This window comes from Triturus cristatus, chromosome 8 (genome assembly GCF_964204655.1).
Source record: "Triturus cristatus chromosome 8, aTriCri1.1, whole genome shotgun sequence".
NCBI lineage: Eukaryota > Metazoa > Chordata > Amphibia > Caudata > Salamandridae > Triturus > Triturus cristatus.
This window is the reverse complement of record NC_140591.1, coordinates 109632187-109643431: the sequence shown is the minus strand read 5'-3', so window position 1 is coordinate 109643431 and position 11245 is coordinate 109632187. Positions and strand designations below refer to the sequence as shown.

The 11245-nt window shown below is 44.3% G+C and overlaps 1 protein-coding gene across 1 annotated transcript in view; it reads left to right on the top strand.

Moving 5' to 3' along the window:
• Positions 1-11245, top strand: part of LOC146801653 (beta-1,4-galactosyltransferase 3-like) — a 745947-nt gene that overhangs the window by 473309 nt on the left and 261393 nt on the right. The gene's annotated exons all lie outside the window — the stretch shown is intronic.

The window sequence follows — 11245 nt, the reverse complement described above, 5'->3', positions numbered from 1 at the left end:
ACCCCTATTTGTGGCAGCTGGGCACAAATACACTTGTAGGAGGTAAATAGCACATTGAGCTAGCTAGAAAACATTAATAGCCAACCACCAATTCCTTTAGCAATTGTACTAGTGTAACATAAGGGCGCATGAATGCATACTAAATCCCATCGCCTCCTTATCTCAGCCTTTGCACAGTAATTTTTAAGCTAAAACCATTTGTGCTATATACATGGCAGAGCTATCTCTGCATATGCCTTACAAATGCTGCTATCCCTTGATAATGGTATTTAATGGGATAACCCCACCTGCACATTTCTTACACTTGTATTATATCTCAAGAAAACAGTGATATCCCTGTGTGCTCTTAACAAAATATGCAATATTTCCTTCAGCTAATGTTACCTAAAACATTATTTATAGTGTTTTACCCTACAGTGTGAGGATCAGGATATTTAAGTAATACAAAGAAATCACATACTGCCACAGTGGCTCCCTACGTGGAAATTGCACGTTCAGTTGGTTAGTTCTAAAAACGGTCGTTTTAAAATACTCACGCCAAAAAGGTTCTCAATCAGGAGCGGCTACATCCTGGAGCGCCAGATCAGGGAAGACAAGAAATTTATTGGGCTGCAGAGACAGAGAATCTCAGTGCGCAGGGTACCTCCTTAGTAGATTCCTATCCTGTCCTCCTCAGTAGATTCCTGTCTCCCATCAAGACCACTCCCTTGGATAGCCGGTTCTCTGATGAGGTCCATGTTTCGGGCGCCATTTGAAGAAATAAAAACCCTCAAAGGGGTTCACTGATACACCTGGTCCTTTTAAACCAACAAAGAAGAGATTGGCACAGAAGCTGTAATATAAAAACAATGAATTTATTAACCTCAGGTGAGGGAGACTACGTCACACAGTACCCTCAAGCAACTGTAGGAGGCATTCTAAGGAGTACAGAGAACAGGGGCCTTATATACCCACACAGGTGCTCAAAAGAAGGCGGAGCAAGTAAACATGAGAAGAGTTACACACATAGATGGTCATACAGAAAATGCAGTCAACAAGTAGGAGTAATGAGTTGCTGACATCAGTTAGAACAGCCTGACAGTTCTGTACTAGGAGCAGGTGCATTCTGGCAGCTACAGGTCTCTCTGAGCATGTGCCAAGCTCTGGAAGAGGGAGAAAGCACATGGCTAACTAAAATGGCTGCCAATGACAAAATGGCTTTCAGCTCATGCTAACTGCGATTCCTGCAATCTTTAACAATATGATAGATCCTTGTGGGATTCTCTGGGCCGTTTTGCGGACAAACTCCCTAAAGAAGATAAGCAAGATTTTGGGGAAATACTGCAAGAGGGAGGTCTTGTGGCGAATCAGATTATTAGTGCTTCGGCTGATTCGGCTGATCTGGCTGCTCACGGGTACTCCCATGGTATCTGTTCAAGGCGTTCTGCGTGGCTACGGTTGACTGGCCTTAAGCCTGAGGTACAGCGGAAGATTACCAATCTACCATTCAATGGGTCTTCTCTCTTCGATCTGCATGCCGTCGATGAAATGACAAAGATGAAAGCAGAATTGGACACAGTAAAAGCTGTGGGGCTGGAAAAGAAGAAAGAGTTTTGCAGGCATTTTCGCTCCTACGATAAACGCCCATTTCAGCAGAGGGGTCAAACCTCTCAGTGGTCGTCGCAGGGTCATCAGCAGCAACAGAGATCTCATTTTCACCAACGAGGACCAGGAAGAGGAAGAGGGAACAATAAGCAGAAGACCTCTACCTCAAAGCAACCATCAAAGCAATGAGGGAGTGCTTCCTTTAAACACGTTGTGCACTCCGGTAGGAGGAAGTATCGCTGGTCATCTGGAGGAGTGGAGACATAAAACCGACAACAAATGGGTGTTAAATATTGTCAAGAATGGTTATCTGCTACGATTCAAGACCCCACCGCCATTGATTCCTCCGAGTGGAGGACTCCGCTTGTGTCATCCTATTTTACACGAGGAAGTAAACAATCTTCTGCGGAAGAAAGCCATAGAGTATGTTCCTGTTCATCAGAGGCGCCATAGGATATACTCTCGATATTTCCTGGTCACAAAAAGAGGTCCTTCAGTGGAGTACAGACCAATTCTGGACCTACGCAACTTGAACAAATATAGCCGCAAAGAAAAGTTTTGGATGCTTGTTCTGCACCAGATCTTCCCTCATTTACATCAAGGAGACTGGATGTGCTCCATAGATCTGCAGGACGCCTATTTTCACATTCCAGTGTCCAGAAAACATCGGAAATTTCTAAGTTTCCAGGTTGCTCTGCGCCATTATCAGTTCCGAGTTCTACCATTCGGACTGAAGTCAGCCCCACAGACTTTTTCAAAGTGCATGGCAGTGGTGGCGGCTTTTCTTTGCAGGCGAAGAATATTTATTTATCCATACCTGGACGACTGGCTTCTGAAGAGTTCCACTCCAGCCCTACTTCAGTTGTATCTCTCCTACAGTCTCCAGATTCTGGACAAACTGGGCCTACGAGTCAATTTCAAAAAATCGATTCTCAACCAGACTCAGAACATTCACTACCTGGGATCGTCGCTAAACACCGTGGAGGCAAGCTTGTATCCTTCAGCGGAGAGATTTTCATCGATCAGGATGAAGTGCCAAGAACTCCTACTGCCTTTCCACCCGATGGTCAGACAAGTGTCCTCTTTCCTGGGGTCCATGGCTTCCTGCATTTTCATCGTCCCCAATGCCCGATTGCACATGCGCCCCCTGCAGCAGGCTCTAGAAGACCAGTGGGTGCAAGCGTCAGGCAGTTGGGAGGATTGGATTACTCTTCCCCAGTCTGCCAGGGACTCCATCAGGTGGTGGACAAAGAGGTCGCATCTAATGAAAGGTGTTCCCTTCCATCAAGAGACTCCGACTCAGACCATAGTTACAAATGCCTCCCTACAGGGTTGGGGTGCTCATATGGATCACCTTCAAGTGCAAGGGCTATGGTCGGACACAGAGAGGGGATATCATATCAACTTACTGGAGCTGAGGGCCATATAGCTAGCCCTCAAGTCCTTCTTCCCGTCTCTTCGATACAACCCCCTCTTGATTCAGACAGACAACACCACGACGATGTTTTATCTGAACAAGCAGGGAGGCACCAGGTCCAGAATTCTGTCCCAGGAGGCACAAGCAATTTGGAAGTGGTTACTGGCAAGACACCTCACCATCACGGCGGTCCACGTCCCGGGCGTTCTAAACGTCCAGGCAGACTTCCTAAGCAGAGAGTTCGTAGAAGCGCACAACTGGGTGCTAAACAACGAGGTAGCTCAAGACATCTTTCAAAGATGGGGGTTCCGGGCATAGACTTGTTCGCAGATGCAGCAAACGCCAAATGCCACGTCTACGCATCCAGGTTTCACCAAACAGGTTCAAGCGGGAAAGCTCTATTGATAAGATGGTCTCATAGCTTACTCTACGCTTTTCCTCCGCTACCTCTCATCCCGGCAGTGATCACCAAGTTCTACAAGACCAACTCCAGGATGATTCTGATGGCTCCGGAGTGGCCGCGCCAGTGGTGGTACCCGAACCTTCTACAACTCTCTGAGGTCCCACACAGGAGGTTGCCTTGCCATCCGGACCTGCTGTCCAAGAGCCAGGGGAGAGTGTTTCATCCCAACCTTCCTTCGCTCAGGCTGACAGCATGGCTCCTGAAGTCTTGCAGTATGGACACCTAGACTTGCCTGCAGACTGTATGAACATCCTTAAGGAAGCTAAGAGACCTTCTACCAGGGCTTCCTACGCTTTCAAGTAGAAGCATTTCTACATATGGTGCTTGAATAATGGTCATGACCCAGTTAGAGGACATGAACGGGTCATTCTGCCGTATCTTTTATATCTGGCTAAGTCGGGCCTGCAATTCACATCTATTAAGGTACACTTAGCAGCAATTACGGCATATAGGAAATCACCTACGCAGGGTTCTTTTTTCAAGATGCCAGTGGTGAAAGATTTTCTTGAAGGGTTAAAAAAGGTGTATCCACCAGTACGAGCCCCTTCTCCTCTGTGGGAGCTCAATGTGGTCCTTACCAAACTATTGGGAGCACCTTTTGAACCAATACACAAGTCCTCCCTGCAGCACTTGTCTTGGAAAGTAGCCTTCTTGATGGCTATTAAGTATGCTCGTAGAGTCAGCGAGTTGCAAGCTTGTGTTGTAAGGAACCCTATACTGTGTTTCATTCAAATAGGGTAGTTCTAAGGACTCATCCTAGTTTTCTGCCCAAGGTTGTCTCAGATTTCCACATTAATCAGGGAATCACTATCTACTGTTTTCTCTAACCCTTCTACTCCCACTGAGAGGGCCTTATACTCCTTAGATCTTAAGAGAATGTTGAAGTTTTATCTGGACAAGACTAAAGATATAAGAAAGACGGATCGACTATTTGTCAATTACGGTCTTATTAATACTGGTTTAGCAGCGTCTAAGAGGTCCATTTCAAGGTGGATTGTCTCCTGCATTTCTTTGGCCTATCAGTTGGCTAATAAATCTCTTCAGTGAAAGCCTAAAGCACATTCAACCAGAGGAAAGGCCTCTTCTACGGCCCTCCTTAGGAACATTGCCATAGCAGAAATCTGCAAAGCAGCTGCATGGCGGTCTGTTCATACTTTTTCTCGCCATTACTGCTTAGATGCAGATGCTCAGGCAGATGCTCTAGTAGGTCGTGCATCTCTGAGAAATCTATTTGGTTGATTGTGGTTTCAACTATATCCCTGTCCTTTTATTTATAGTGCTGAATTGCTCGTCCGCGAAGTGTGATGTATGGGCTTGCTATTCTATTCACTGCTTATGACTATTGATGAGTATCCCCTGGAAGAGAAGGATAAGTTACTTACCTGTAATCCTAGTTCTCTTCCAGGGGTATACTCATCAAGGTCATAAGCACGCCTCCCCGGACGAGCAATGTGAGTACAAGATTTAAAGTGTTTCAGTACGCCTTTACAAAAAGAACTGACCTAACTGTCACCTGTGGGGCATGCTGGGAGCAGAGTGTTCCTTGAGGTTCTTAAAGGCAAAGTGCATAGATGCTTGTAAGCCTTAAAGGCAAGGCTATTATCCAGGCCCTGCCCCAGGGGGCGTGGTCATTCTCATGGCCTTATGGTAATCGTAATTGTACTGAGTAATACCTCCAGTGAATCCGTCTTGAGGTGCACTTTAATTGAAGTTTTAAAGTGCACCTCAAGACGGACTCTCTGGAAGTAACTGGCATTTGTTGTGGTTTCATCCTGTGATTGTGACCTCCTGCTGGAAACAACAAGGTGAGTCTGCACGTCTCCAGAGACTCATCAGACTGCTGCTTAAGTCGGTGATCCTAATTCTCTTCTGTTGCCGATGGAATTTTTGATGCCACTGTGACCATGATGGCATCATTGCATGGTGTATCAACAAAAAGAAGAAAGGGGACTTGGAGCTGATAAAGGTCCAGTACCCGTGCTCCAAGACAATATATGTTTCCAAAATGGGGTTTACTGTTCCTGATAAGGCACTAAGAGTGTTGAGACAAAGAGAGAAGGAACTGCTAGGTGCTGAACCAGTTTCTAAAGGACAGTCAACAAGAGTATTTCTACTTTCTACTATTTTTAGGACACCCTCACACTCCTCCAACAATGAGGAAAATAAGATCTCTCCTAGAGTGACCCTTCGGGGGACCCTTAGGGCATTGCAGAGCCAGCCTGACGAGGAGCACCCGCCCGATGATGAAGCATGACATCCCCATATGTGAGGGCAACAAGAAATACTCTTGTTGACTGTCCCTTAGAAACTGGTTCAGCACCTTGCAGTTACTTCTCTCTTTGTCTTGACACTCTTTGTGCCTTATGAGGAACACTGACCCCCATTTTGGGAGCACATCATTGCATGGTGACCAATTTACTTCTATTTCCCCATGGGAATTATAGCTCACAACCGTTTATTGTCAAAAATGCTTAAAGGTTCCCTATTTTGTGTTTGTGTGTCAAAAGATTTAGAAACCATATTGTTGGCTGCTGTCAAGCAGTCTTTTCAATTATTAATGGAAGGTTGAATGTTCATGTGTGCTGGCGTCATTTTATGGGTGCTGATGTACGGTCCAGCAGATATTTATACTGCATATGTTCTATTTGAAACATCTTTATTTTGGAACCGCAGTCGAGAACTCCTAGTTTTAAAGTCCACTGATGTGGAAGTTTGGAGGCATGGTGGTAAAGAAGCCTGAGCATCTTGATGTATTGTATATGTTTGAAGGGTGTGATTAATCTGAAAGTTAATTCAGCCCTTCTGAACAGGATGGAGCTTCATGGGTATTTTTGCCTCATGCTATAGTAAACTGGATTGCATATCATTCCCGGTCCTTGTGATCTGTTTCAGGACACGCTATTTAAATTCTACTTCTGAAAACCTGTGTCGAAAAAGTGATGTACTAATGGGACATTCTGAGTCTTGTATCTCACACAAGATTTATTTTGTTTTTTCCGTTTTCTGTTGTCTTGTGAGGTTTTCTCAATATAAGCGTTTTCACATGGACAGAAATTACTATACACCACATTTGTAGTGTTACAGTTGGTAAATTCCTTATGTATGATCTTTGTAATATTGTAGCTTATTTATGTGCCTTCAACAGTATTGCTACAAACTATATGTAGAGTTCTGTTATGGGCTGTATGCCTAACATGGATCTCAACAATATATGTTTACATACATGGAACATGTTTGATCCTATCAAGGCATCACATACGTTTCTCATTGTTTTAAAGGCAAATATGTTTTTTAGGGGGGGGTAGGATTTCAGCAGGCCAAGCTGTGCAGTTCCAACATACAATTTATTAATTTTGCAGGAGGATGCATTTTTTGTAGGTTTTAGTAAGCTTTCTCTAGGAGTGTATCAAGCCCTCTTGACAGACTGTTCACAGAGTTTATATGGAAAGTTTTTCTCACAATTTAACCAATAAATCATAGGTGTTATTGTTAATTCTTAAACACAGGAATTGACTGTAAGGTAGGTTATCTTTGCAATTTATCTGATGGAAGCTTGAATAATGGAGAGAGAATTGTTGTTTGTTTCCTTATTGAAAAGTGCGGTCTATATCCTACTTTCAACATTTCTAATTAAATCTACGAAATTAATTTCGGTTTTACTATACTTGTTGGTAAATTTGATATCTTCTAATCTAGTGTTTACCCAGTCACCAAAATGATTAGTTCTTCAGTACTCCCGTGCCGAATCATTGTTATACAATTTAAATATCTTCCCCATACAGACCTATTGACATTAAAGGGCAGGGATCCATCTTTCCTCAAATGTTGCCATGTACAGTATACCCAGTTCCAGTGCAAAGGGAACTGGCAGTGCTTTTATGGCGCATGATAGACAGTGGATACAGCTTTCCCAGAAGGTGACAGCACATTGACTGCATTCCTGCTGCTGGAGTGTGGAGACCCAGATAATGATGTGATGAAGGACAGTGACAGGGCTGCCCTTAGAAATGCAGTGAGTTACTTGTTAGTAGAGGATGCTGCTTAGTTCTTCCTAAGCACTGCCATTTAGTATATAGTATGAGTTGGGGGTGTGACCGCAGTTTCTATCCTTCAAAGGAAGGAAGTTGCTAGGCACTGTCTGCCCTTTAGTCTATCCATGATCACTGCTTCAGGAAGGTTGATTGGCAGATGCAGAGAACTTGTACTTCATTGTGCCCTTATTTAGGATACTCCTGCTGCGATCCAACGAGAGCTGTCAGCGTTCACAAATGATGTGACCGAGAGGCAGCGGAAAATGACGTCTGATAGAAAATGCATAAAACCAGTTCTGAAACCTTAGACAGTAGCTCCACATCGCCTTCCTAGAAAATGAGTCTAAGAGTGGGATTCAAACCACCTCACTTTGTTCCAGTTCCAAGTTTTTTTTGAGCAAGGTATACAGTGGAGCACAGAGTATTTGAAGTATTGCTGTGTTGATGAAGCTGATGTTTGTGTAACAGCCATTGTCTGAGAGGTGAAGGAAAATCACCGCAAGTCTACAATTTTTGCTGCAGAAGTTGATTTTCCTCTTAGTCTCTAAACCTGCCTGCTGCTGAGCGAGGGAATTAATGTGCCTGGCCCTGCAGGGGACGAGACTGCCCAAGGGGAAAAGTCCAGCATATTCCTTGTATGAGGGAGAACGAGGAAGTGGCAACCAAAAGGGAACAGAATCGGAAGCGATCTGAGTTGTGGAGTTGTCTCCCCGAGCAGTTCTTGCTGTGAACTGCTCTGAGCCTTCAAAGTGCCAAACGTACTTGTGTCGCTTGATACCCAGCCAAGTCCCCAAGAGACTGGTGCCGCCACTGCTGAGGTCACAGCCCAGGCGCGCAACACCCATGTGTGTCAGCCCGGCTAAGACAGCATCGCGGGCTGGCGTCCGTCTAAATGCAGCCGCACCCGAGTACTTCACAGGTCTTTAAAAGACCATTTACTCGTTAGAGGCTTTTGTTGTGTTTTCACCCTTTCTTACAGCCACTCTGCCTATGGCTGGAAGACTTAGCCCCCCCCCCCCCCTCCCCGGAAATGTTCTAGTTGCCCGCCTGTCACAGCCAGCGCACTGACTACCTGCTTAAAGGCTTCCATATAAGTGCCTCTGTTTACCAGGACTGGGCCGCTACTTCCATGTAATGCTGCTGTGCCGAATTCCTCCGGTGGCCAGATTCTGAGTAAGGTCGCAACGGCGCAACCACAGTCTCTACAGTACAGAAGCTGTTGCTGCAGGCGCGGGAACACAGATTGCATCTGCCTGCACCACCAAAACTGCACCCACAGTGACGCAGGTAACAATGGGACCTAACATAGTGGAACGAGAGACAGAGCGAGCAGAAGAATTCCGCCTCACAAATTTTAGACTTTTACCAGATAAATAGAAAAGATACTTGCACTGATTTAGTCTTTGGGGTACTTTTGAGTAAACTCGATCTATACCTGACCCAGGGCTATACTCTTGCAATGCACCGAGAGCTCTGGACATTCGGATACTCTGATAGCAGGGAGGGGCTACAAAAGGGGCGTGGCACCTCACTTAAGATCACAAAGAGAATTATAGCACTATAGTTGAGAGCCCTAATTGCACTATGCAGTATGTGGTTGCGCTGTGAGAGGTGAATTCATTTCTTTTGAATAAAAGGTGAGCACTAGGCTGCTCAACAATGTAACTGTGCCTGTTGGTTGCTTGTTGAGTTATGAGCTCTTGTGCCCCATACTACCTCTCTAAGAATCCTTTGTCTTCCTTTGCTACCCGAACAGTCATGTGTGAAGTGGGTGTACATGGTCCAGTTTGCAGAGCCATAGTAGGGCGAATCCCAGGTCACTAGTGGCAAATTACCACAACGGCTGAGGCCAAGTAGCCCCTGCCAGCCCTGTGCCCCCGTCATACCCCGCGCTGTAATAGCCTTGACCGACAGCTTTTAGCAGTCCGTTGAAATACACCGATTGTGAACAGTACCAATACTTACAGTGGGCTTTGTGACAGCGCATTGCTTGACATTGTTTGCTGCTTGTCAATTTCATTTCTTGCTTCTTATTTCATGGCCTTCCTTCCTCTTCTTGTGTTTGTCCTGTCCTGCCCTGGGTCATAACCTCTTTAAAGCCATTTTAAATAGTTTAGCTTTATCCTTCCACTGCTTTCATTTGGGGAGATTTTTTTCTTTTTCTTTCTTTTTCTTTCTGCATTCCATGCTTTTCTTGCTCTCTCCCTTGTTCGCTATTTCCTCAATCAAATACCAGCTCCCTGCACCGTGACAGACTGTTGTTCGTGATCACTTTGCTTGAAGCCTGGGATTCTCCTTCTCGTCTCTGCCACCACTTTAACTCCTCTTTTGTTTATACTTGTTCCAACAATACAATTTGGGATGCTTAAAGTCAGATGGACGACCATACAAATGCTACACAACTAGCAATTGGATGCCTTAGTGCACAGGTTTCGTTGAACACCATTCATCCTAAACACAGTATTAATCCAGGTCACAAGTGGACATTTGTGATATGAAAAAAGCAACCATCACACAACATCTTGCAACAACCACCACCAGGTTCATAGTAAACAACCGTATTGTGTAAATTATTGAAACTGAGAGCAAGATATGCGTATGGGACGAATAAAGTTTCAGGTTAAGAGCTGCTTGGGTGCCTTCACAATCATAGGTCCATTGCTTTTTCCCCTTAAAGAGGTTTAACCGTTGCTGTTCTTAGTGTGACTCCTGCTTTAAAAAACCTGCTCATGTGAATCAGTCAGATACTACTGGAGTTTCTAATTTGCTTTTTTTTTTTTTTTTACACTATAAAACGATTTTTGCCACTGTTTGTCTTTTTGATACCACCTTCATTCTTACTAAGATCAGCATATCCCTAGATGTTTACTCTTCATCCACTGTGATGAATAAAACAGGCCTACCCAATTACCTCCATGGAAAGCTGGTCTGTAAACAAACAAGAAAGGTCTTCTCGAGGAATTTCCATTTGATACATTTCTTACTTCATTTCACGGAACAAAATTAGGTCATTGAAAAAATCAATCGGGTGCCTAATCCTCCATTTAATTCACGTTCATAAGAAGTTTTTTAAGTAAATCTTATACTTGTTTACACTGGAGTGTTAAGAAAAATAGTTTGGGCCAAAGCTAACAGTTACAGCAAATTGACGGTTGCCTTTCGAAAATAATTTAGTTGAGTTCCATTTCAACAGTCAGTGTGGACAAATACATATGAGCCACAAAGACAGATATAACCTAAGACAAATCATAAAAACTGGACATTGGCTGTACCTTAATGGCTCTTTCATGTTTGCCCGATTAGTCACCAGTCTCAGCTATCAATACAGAATTTTGTAGTCATGGTTTGTCTCCTTCAAACACTTGCACAAGACCATCATCAGGTTAGATGCATATATTTGTCCACAGACCGCTATGTCTGGAGAAGTCGTGTGTTGCACAAATACCGGAACAAGTGGAAGAATCAACCAATATGCTGGCACATGCAGAGTTTTGCTCCTTCGCACACTCCCTATACTTATGTGAGCAGAGTTCTCCAGCCCGACTGCAGAGTGTCCAGGCGCAAATAACTCCTCACTCATAGGGAGTGTGGAATCGTAGAACTCTGCACATAGTTTGTGAATTACAAGAAAGTAGACAACTTACTACCAAGTGTAAGTTTACCTTTGTGAATCAGGCCGTATATCCATATAGTATCAAGCCTTTTAACATTCAACGAAATGCTCTAGATTCCTCTCAGCAGCATGGGCAA